Source organism: Panulirus ornatus, chromosome 2, assembly GCF_036320965.1.
Source record: "Panulirus ornatus isolate Po-2019 chromosome 2, ASM3632096v1, whole genome shotgun sequence".
Lineage (NCBI taxonomy): Eukaryota > Metazoa > Arthropoda > Malacostraca > Decapoda > Palinuridae > Panulirus > Panulirus ornatus.
In genome coordinates, this window is record NC_092225.1 from 37,462,297 (window position 1) to 37,471,982 (window position 9,686).

Genomic DNA, 9,686 nt, shown 5'->3' on the forward strand with positions numbered 1-9,686 from the left:
ATGCCTTACATCCTCGATAAAAACTTTTCACTGCTTCTAACAACTTTCCTCCCACACCATATATTCTTAATACCTTCCACAGAGCATCTCTATCAACTCTATCATATGCCTTCTCCAGATCCATAAATGCTACATACAAATCCATTTGCTTTTCTAAGTATTTCCCACATACATTCTTCAAAGCCAACACCTGATCCACACATCCTCTACCACTTCTGAAACCACACTGCTCTTCCCCAATCTGATGCTCTGTACATGCCTTCACCCTCTCAATCAATACCCTTCCATATAATTTGCCAGGAATACTCAAAAACTTATACCTCTGTAATTTGAGCACTCACTCTTATCCCCTTTGCCTTTGTACAATGGCACTATGCAAGCATTCCGCCAATCCTCAGGCACCTCACCATGAGTCATACATACATTAAATAACCTTACCAACCAGTCAACAATACAGTCACCCCCTTTTTTAATAAATTCCAGCGCAATACCATCCAAACCTGCTGCCTTGCCGGCTTTCATCTTCCGCAAAGCTTTTACTACCTCTTCTCTGTTTACCAACTCATTTTCCCTATATATATATATATATATATATATATATATATATATATATATATATATATATATATATATATATATATATATATATATATATATATATATATATATATATATATATATATGTATATATATATATATATATATATATATTCTTTCACCCCTATCCCCAAGGATAATATACATATATATATATATATATATATATATATATATATATATATATATATATATATATATATATATATATATATATATATATATATATATATATAGATATATATACACATACACACACATACACACACACACGCACATATACACACACACACACATACATATATATACATATGAAAAATGTAAGAAACAATTTAGAAAACTGAAACTTCTAGCTTGAAATGAAAAGAAAAAAAATGAATGTCACATAATGGTTCAACCTCTGGCTATGGAAAAAGGAAATGTATAATTTATTTACACAAACGTCAATAGTAGTTCTCATCAATTTAACCACTGTATCAATAAGCTTCAATGTCTAAGCTACATTTTTTCCAATTTCACTATTTTCTTGTCAAAGCACCATGTATGAAAACTATCACTCTAGTTACACAACTATAAACATTTACTTCCCCTGTGTATGGGGGTGAGTTGGGCCATTTCTGTCGTCTGTTTCCTTGCGCTACCTCGCAAACGCGGGAGACAGCCACAAAGAAAAAAAAAAAAAAAAAAAAAAGAAAAAAGAAAAAAAAAAAATATATATATATATATATATATGTATATATATATATATATATATATATATATATATATATATATATATATATATATATATATATATATATATATATATATATATATATTTCTTTCTTTTCTTTTAAACTGTTCGCCATTTTCCGCGTTAGCGATGTAGCGTTAAAAACAGAGGATGGGCCTTTTTTGGAATATCCTCACCTGGCCCCACTCTGTTCCTTCTTTTGGAAAATTAAAAAAGAAACGAGAGGGGAGGATTTCCAGCCCCTCGCTCGCTCCCCTTTTAGTTGCCTTCTACGACACGCAGGGAATACTTGGGAAGTATTCTTAATCCCCTATCCCCAGGGACCAATACATATATATATATATATATATATATATATATATATATATATATATATATATATATATATATATATATATATATATATATATATATATATATATATATATATATATATATATATATATATATATATATATATATATATATATATATATATATATATATACTCTTTCTCCCCTGTCCCTGGGGATAGGGGAGAAAGAATACTTCCAACGCATTCCTCACGTGTCGTAGAAGGCGACTATAATGGACGGGAGTGGGGGGCCAGAAATCCTCCCCTCCTTGTATTTTAACTTTCTTAAAGGGGAAACAAAAGAAGGAGTCACGCGGGGAGTGCTCATCCTCCTCGAAGGCTCAGATTAGGGTGTCTAAATGTGTGTGGATTTAACCAAGATGAGAAAAAAAGGAGAGATAGGTAGTAAGTTTGAAGAAAGGAAACTGGATGTTTTGGCTCTGAGTGAAACGAAGCTCAAGGGTAAAGGGGAAGAGTGGTTTGGGAATGTCTTGGGAGTAAAGTCAGGGGTTAGTGAGAGGACAAGAGCAAGGGAAGGAGTTGCACTACTCCTGAAACAGGAGTTGTGGGAGTGTGTGATAGAGAGTAAGAAAGTAAACTCTAGATTGATTTGGGTAAAACTGAAAGTTGATGGAGAGAGATGGGTGATTATTGGTGCATATGCACCTGGGCATGAGAAGATCATGAGAGGCAAGTGTTTTGGGAGCAGCTGAATGAGTGTGTTAGTGGTTTTGATGCACAAGGCCAGGTTTTAGTGATGGGTGATTTGAATGAAAAGGTGAGTAATGTGGCAGTTGAGGGAATAATTGGTATACATGGGGTGTTCAGCGATGTAAATGGAAATGGTGAAGAGCTTGTAGATTTATGTGCTGAAAAAGGACTGGCCATTCGCAATAACGGGTTTAAAAAGTGAGATATATATAAGTATACGTATGTAAGTAGGAGAGATGGCCAGAGAGCGTTATTGGATTACGTGTTAATTGATAGGGGCGAGAAAGAGAGACTTTTGGATGTAAATGTGCTGAGAGGTGCAACTGGAGGGATGTCTGATCATTATCTTGTGGAGGCGACGGTGAAGATTTGTATGGGTTTTCAGAAAAGAAGAGAGAATGTTGGGGTGAAGAGAGTGGTGAGAGTAAGTGAGCTTGGGAGGGAGACTTGTGTGAGGAAGTACCAGGAGAGACTGAGTACAGAATGGAAAAAGGTGAGAACATTGGAGGTAAGGGGAGTTGGGGAGAAATGGGATATGTTTAGGGAAGCAGTGATGGCTTGAACAAAAGATCGGGCAGATTGGAGGCGGGCAGATTAGAAAGGTAGTGAGTGGTGGGATGAAGAGGTAAGATTATTAGTGAAAGAGAAGAGAGGTATTTGAAATATTTTTGCAGGGAAAAATGCTTTATGAGTGGGAGATGTATAAAAGGAAGAGGCAGGAGGTCAAGAGAAAGGTGCAAGAGGTGAAAAAGATGGCAAGTGAGAATTAGGGTGAGAGAGTATCACTAAATTTTAGGGAGAATAAAAAGATGTTTTGGAAGGAGGTAAATAAAGTGCATAAGACAAGAGAGCAAATGGGAACTTCAGTGAAGGGGGCTAATGGGGAGATGATAACAAGTAGTTGTGATATGAGAAGGAGATGGAGTGAGTATTTTGAAAGTCTGTTGAATGTGTTTGATGATAGAGTGGCAGATATAGGGTGTTTTGGTCGAGGTGGTGTGCAAAGTGAGAGGGTTGGGGAAAATGATTTGGTAAACAAAGAAATGGTAGTAAAAGCATTGCGGAAGATGAAAGCCGGCAAGGCAGCAGGTTTGGATGGTATTGCAGTGGAATTTATAAAGAAAGGGGGTGAATGTATTGTTGACTGGTTGGTAAGGTAATTTAATGTATGTATGATTCATGGCGGAATGCTTGCATAGTACTATTGTACAAAGGCAAAGGGGATAAGAGTGAGTGCTCAAATTACAGTGGTATAAGTTTGTTGAATATCCCTGGTAAATCATATGGGAGGGTATTGGTTGAGAGGGTGAAGGCATGTACAGAGGATTAGATTGGGGAAGAGCAGTGTGGTCTTAGAAGTGGTAGAGGATGTGTGGATGAGGTGTTTGCTTTGAAGAATGTATGTGAGAAATACTTAGAAAAGCAAATGGATTTGTATGTAGCATTCATGGATCTGGAGAAGGCATATGATAGAGTTGATAGAGATGATCTGTGGAAGATATTAAGAATATATATTGTGGGAGGCAAGTTGTTAGAATTAGTGAAAAGTTTTATCGAGGATGTAAGGCATGTGTACGTGTAGGAAGAGAGGAAAGTGATTGGTTCTCAGTAAATGTAGGTTTGCAGCAGGGGTGTGTGATGTCTCCATGGTTGTTTAATTTGTTTATGGATGGGGTTGTTAGGGAGGTAAATGCAAGAGTTTTGGAAAAAGGGGCAAGTAAGCCGTCTCTTGTGGATGAGAGAGCTTGGGAAGTGAGTCAGTTGTTGTTCGCTGATGATACAGCGCTGGTGGCTGATTCATGTGAGAAACTGCAGAAGCTGGTGACTGAGTTTGGTAAAGTGTGTGAGAGAAGAAAGTTAAGAGTAAATGTGAATAAGAACAACGTTATTGGGTACAGTAGGGTTGAGGGTCAAGTCAATTGGGAGGTAAGTTTGAATGGAGAACAACTGGAGGAAATAAAGTGTTTTAGACATCTGGGAGTGGATATGTCAGCGGATGGAACCATGGAAGCGGAAGTGAATCATAGGGTGAGGGAGGGGGCGAAAATTCTGGGAGCTTTGAAGAATGATTGGAATTCGAGAACACTATCTCGGAAAGCAAAATTGGGTATGTTTGAAGAAGTAGTGGTTCCAACAATGTTGTATGTTTGCGAGGCATGAACTATGGATAGAGTTGTGCGCAGGAGGTTGGATGTGCTGGAAATGAGATGTTTGAGGACAATGTGTGGTGTGAGGTGGTTTAATCGAGTAAGTAATGTAAGGGTAAGAGAGATATGCGGAAATAATAAGAGCGTGGTTGAGAGACCAGAAGAGTGTGTTTTGAAATGGTTTGTTCACATGGAGAGAATGAGTGAGAAAAGATTGACCAAGAGGATATATATGTCAGAGGTAGAGGGAACTAGGAGAAGTGGGAGACCAAATTGGAGGTGGAAAGATGTGGTGAAAAAGATTTTGAGTGATCGGGGCCTGAACACGCAGGAGGGTAAAAGGCGTGCAAGGAATAGAGTGAATTGGAACGATGTGGTATATATATATATATATATATATATATATATATATATATATATATATATATATATATATATATATATATATATATATATATATATATATATATATATATATATATATATATATATATATATATATATATATATATTCATATGAGTCCACGGGAAAAATGAAACACGAAAAGTTCCCAAGTTCACTTTCGTGTAATAATCACATCATTAGGGGAGACACAAGAGAGAAATATTAGTTAGTTGATATACATCGAAGAGACGAAGCTAGGACGGCATTTGGTAAACATATGATTCTCCAAAACATGCAAGGAGCGTTCATAAACTTATCAGTTTGCAAATCTTTTCAACAATAAAGCTATCTAATTTGTATAGACCATCACTAATATCAAGATCATAATTCTTTGTGTATTTAATAATAAGATATTCAATGATATTTCTCCTGATAATAGGGTTAATAACTGAGATTGCGTTACTCCAGTCAATACATGATCATAGTTTTTAACATGATTAAACAAGGTATTTGATTCTTTTCCCGTTCTCATACTATATTTATGTTGCTTAAGTCTAACAGAAAGATCCTTACCAGTCTGACTAACAAAAAATTTATCACACTTTCCACAAGGCACTTTATAAATGTATCCAAGAGAATTTTCTGGTGAATTCTTGATTAAGATATTCTTTATAGTATTATTGTTGCTAAAGGCAACATTTACATTAAAGGATTTAAGCAACATGGGAAACAAAGTGAAATTATTATCAAAAGGGAGAACTAAAAGATTCTTGGTGTCAATGGAAGGTATGGGATCAAATCTATAAATAGATTTCTTTGCTAACTTAAGGGATTTATCAATGAAAGATCCAGGTTACTTTAACTTAGATCCAATAGAATATATCTTCTCAAACTCATCATCAATAAACTCTGGACTGCAAATACGTAATGCCATTGAAATGATGATAATTTAACTCTGTCATGTTGAGATGAGTAATAATGGATATATGAGCATACATTGGTGGGTTTTCTGTATGTGCTAAACTTAAACTTGTTTCCTTGTCTATGAATCATGCAATCTAAAAATGGTAACATACCATTATTTTCATTTTCTTCAGTAAATTTGATGGAAGGTACTAAATTGTTAAGTAAGGGGAGAAATATTTGTAAATTTTCATTTGTTGGCCAAACACAAAGAACCTCATCTACATACCTAAACCAAATTGCATTAGAAGGTAAGATATCATTTAGTTATTTTATTTCAAAAAATTCCATTTAAAGACTACTTAGTACAGCTGAAAGAGGGTTACGCATTGCCATACCAAATTTTTGAGCATAATAATCTCCATTAAATTGAAATACACCGTCTTTTATACACAATTTTATCAGTTCAATGAAATTAGACTTTGAAACAGGTAAATGAATATCATCCATGACATCAAATGAATATTCTAAAAGGTCATTAACTGGAACTTTAGTGAAAAGTGAGGAAACATCAAAGCTAAATAGTTTGAAATCAAAATTAACATTGATTTTGTTAAGCTTTTTTACTAAATCTCCATTGTTCATGATATTAGAATTTGATACATTACCCACTAAAGGGCTTAATAAACAAACTAACCATTTTGACAAGTTATATGTGATGGATCCTACTGAACTCACTATAGGTCTTGCTGGAAAATTCTGTTTATATGTTTTGATAAGTCCATACATATATGGCAATGTAGAGGACAAAGATGACAATCTTTTGATCAGAGAAATGTTACCTTTCAAGAACAACTTCATTTCTTTCTTGAAGTCAGAATTAACTGCTTCTAAGGGATTTTTACTAAGTTTAGAATATGTTGTGTTATCATTCAGAAGATCATTCAATTTAGATGAATAGTTACTTTTGTCTAAAATCTCAACAGTGGTAGCCTTATCTGCTTTAGTAATTTGTATATACTTGTCTTTTTTCAAGGTGTTAATAGCTCTTATAAATCTTTCGGGCAATTAGCTTCCACTGGTTTTGACAAACTGCTATGCACTAAACCCTTACAGATATCAAATTCATCATTACTTAAATTACTGTATTTTTCTAAATTACAAAAAGACTTCGTGACATCGAAACAGCTGGCTTTGTCCCCTTCATTGCCATATATATATGGACTTATCGAAAACATAAACAGAATTTTCCAGCATGACCTACAGTGAGTTCAGTAGGCTCTATCACATATAGATTGTCTAAATGGTTAGTTTCTTCATTAAGCCCTATAGTGGGTAAGGTATCAAATTCTAATATCAAGAACAATGTAGATTTAATCAACAAGCTAAAAAATATCAAGGCTGATTTTGATTTCAAACTAGTTAACTTTGATGTTACCTCACTTTTCACTAAAGTTCCAGCTGATGACCTTTTAGAATTTTATTTGATGTCTTGGATGATATTCATTTACCTGTTTCAAAGTCTAATTTCATTGAACTGATAAAATTGTGTATAAAAGACTGTGTATATCAATTTAATGGAGATTATTATGCTCAAAAATTTGGTATGGCAATGGGTAACCCTCTTTCACCTATACTAAATAATCTTTATATGGAATTTTTTAAAGCAAAATCACTAAAGGATATCTTACCTTCTAATGCAATTTGGTTTAGGTATGTAGATGATGTTCTTTATGTTTGGCCAACAAATGAAAATTTACAAATATTTCATCCCTTACTTAACAATTTAGTACCTTCCATCAAATTTACTGTAGAAAATGAAAATTAAGTATGTTGCCATTTTTAGATTGCATGATCCATAGACAAGGAAACAAGTTTAAGTTTAGCATATACAGAAATCCCACCAATGTACGGTCATATATCCATTATTACTCATCTCAACATGACAGAGTTAAATTATCATCATTTCAATCTATGTTCGTTAGGGCATTACGTATTTCCAGTCCAGATTTTATTGCTGATGAGTTTGACAAGATATATTCTATTGGATCTAAGTTAAATTACCCTAGAGTTTTCATTGATAAATCCCTTAAGTTAGCAAAGAAATCATTTCATAGAGTTGAGCCCAAACCTAACTTTGACACCAAGAATCTTTTAGTTTTGCCTTTTAATAACAATTTCACTTTGCTTCCCATGTTGCTTAAATCCTTTAATGTAAATGTTGCCTTTAGCGACAATGATACTATAAAGAATATATTAATCAGGAATTCACCAGAAAATTATCTTGGATACATCTATAAAGTGCCTTCTGGAAAGTGTGATAAATATTATGTTGGTCAGACTGGTAAGGATCTTTCTGTTAGACTTAAGCAAAATGAATATAGTATAAGAAAGGGAAAAGAATCAAATACCTTGTTTAATCATATCAAAAACTATGATAATGTGTTGACTGGAGTAACGCCATCTCAGTTATTAACTCTAACTCTATTACCAAGAGAAATATCATTGAATCTTCTATTATTTAAATACACAAAGAAATATAATCTTAATATCGGTGATGGTCTATACAAATTAGATAACTTTATTGTTAATATGATTTGTAAAATGATAAGTTTATGAACGTTAGTTATATGTTTTGGAGAATCACATGTTTACCAAATGGCGTCCTAGCTTCGTCTCTTCGATGTATATCAACTGACTGTTATATTTCTCTCTTGTGTCTCCCCTGATGATGAGATTATTACATGAAAGTGCACTTGGGAGCTTTTCGTGTTTCAATTTGCCTGTGGACTCATAGGAATACCTTGATCACGCACAAAATTGTGATCCTTTACAATATGTATAAATATATATATATATATATATATATATATATATATATATATATATATATATATATATATATATATATATATATATATATATATATATATATATATATATATATATATATATATATATATATATATATATATATATATATATATATATATATATATATATATGTATATATAAATATATATATATATATATATATATATATATATATATATATATATATATATATATATATATATATATATATATATATATATTTTATTATTTATTATTATACTTTGTCGCTGTCTCCCGCGTTTGCGAGGTAGCACAAGGAAACAGACGAAAGAAATGGCCCAACCCACCCCCATACACATGTATATACATACGTCCACACACGCAAATATACACACCTACACAGCTTTCCATGGTTTACCTCAGACGCTTCACATGCCTTGATTCAATCCACTGACAGCACGTCAACCCCGGTATACCACATCGCTGCAATTCACTCTATTCCTTGCCCTCCTTTCACCCTCCGGCATGTTCAGGCCCCGATCACACAAAATCTTTTTCACTCCATCTTTCCACCTCCAATTTGGTCTCCCTCTTCTCCTCGTTCCCTCCACCTCCGACACATATATTCCTCTTGATCAATCTTCCTCACTCATTCTTTCCATGATACCAAACCACTTCAAAACAACCCTCTTCTGCTCTCTCAACCACGCTCTTTTTATTTCCACAAATCCCGCTTACCCTTACGTTCACTCACTCGATCAAAACCACCTCACACCACACATTGCCTCAAACATCTCATTCCAGCACATCCATCCCCCTGTGCACTAACTCCTATCCAAAGCCCACGCCACGCAACCATACAACACGAGTTGAACCACTATTCCATTCAAATTACCCATTTTTGCTTTCCCCGAGATAATGTTCCTCGACTTCCACACATTCTTCAAGGCCCCCAGAATTTTTGCCCCCTCCCCCATCCGATGATCCACTTCCGCTTCCATGGTTCCATCCGCTGCCACAACAACTCAACAATATCTAAAA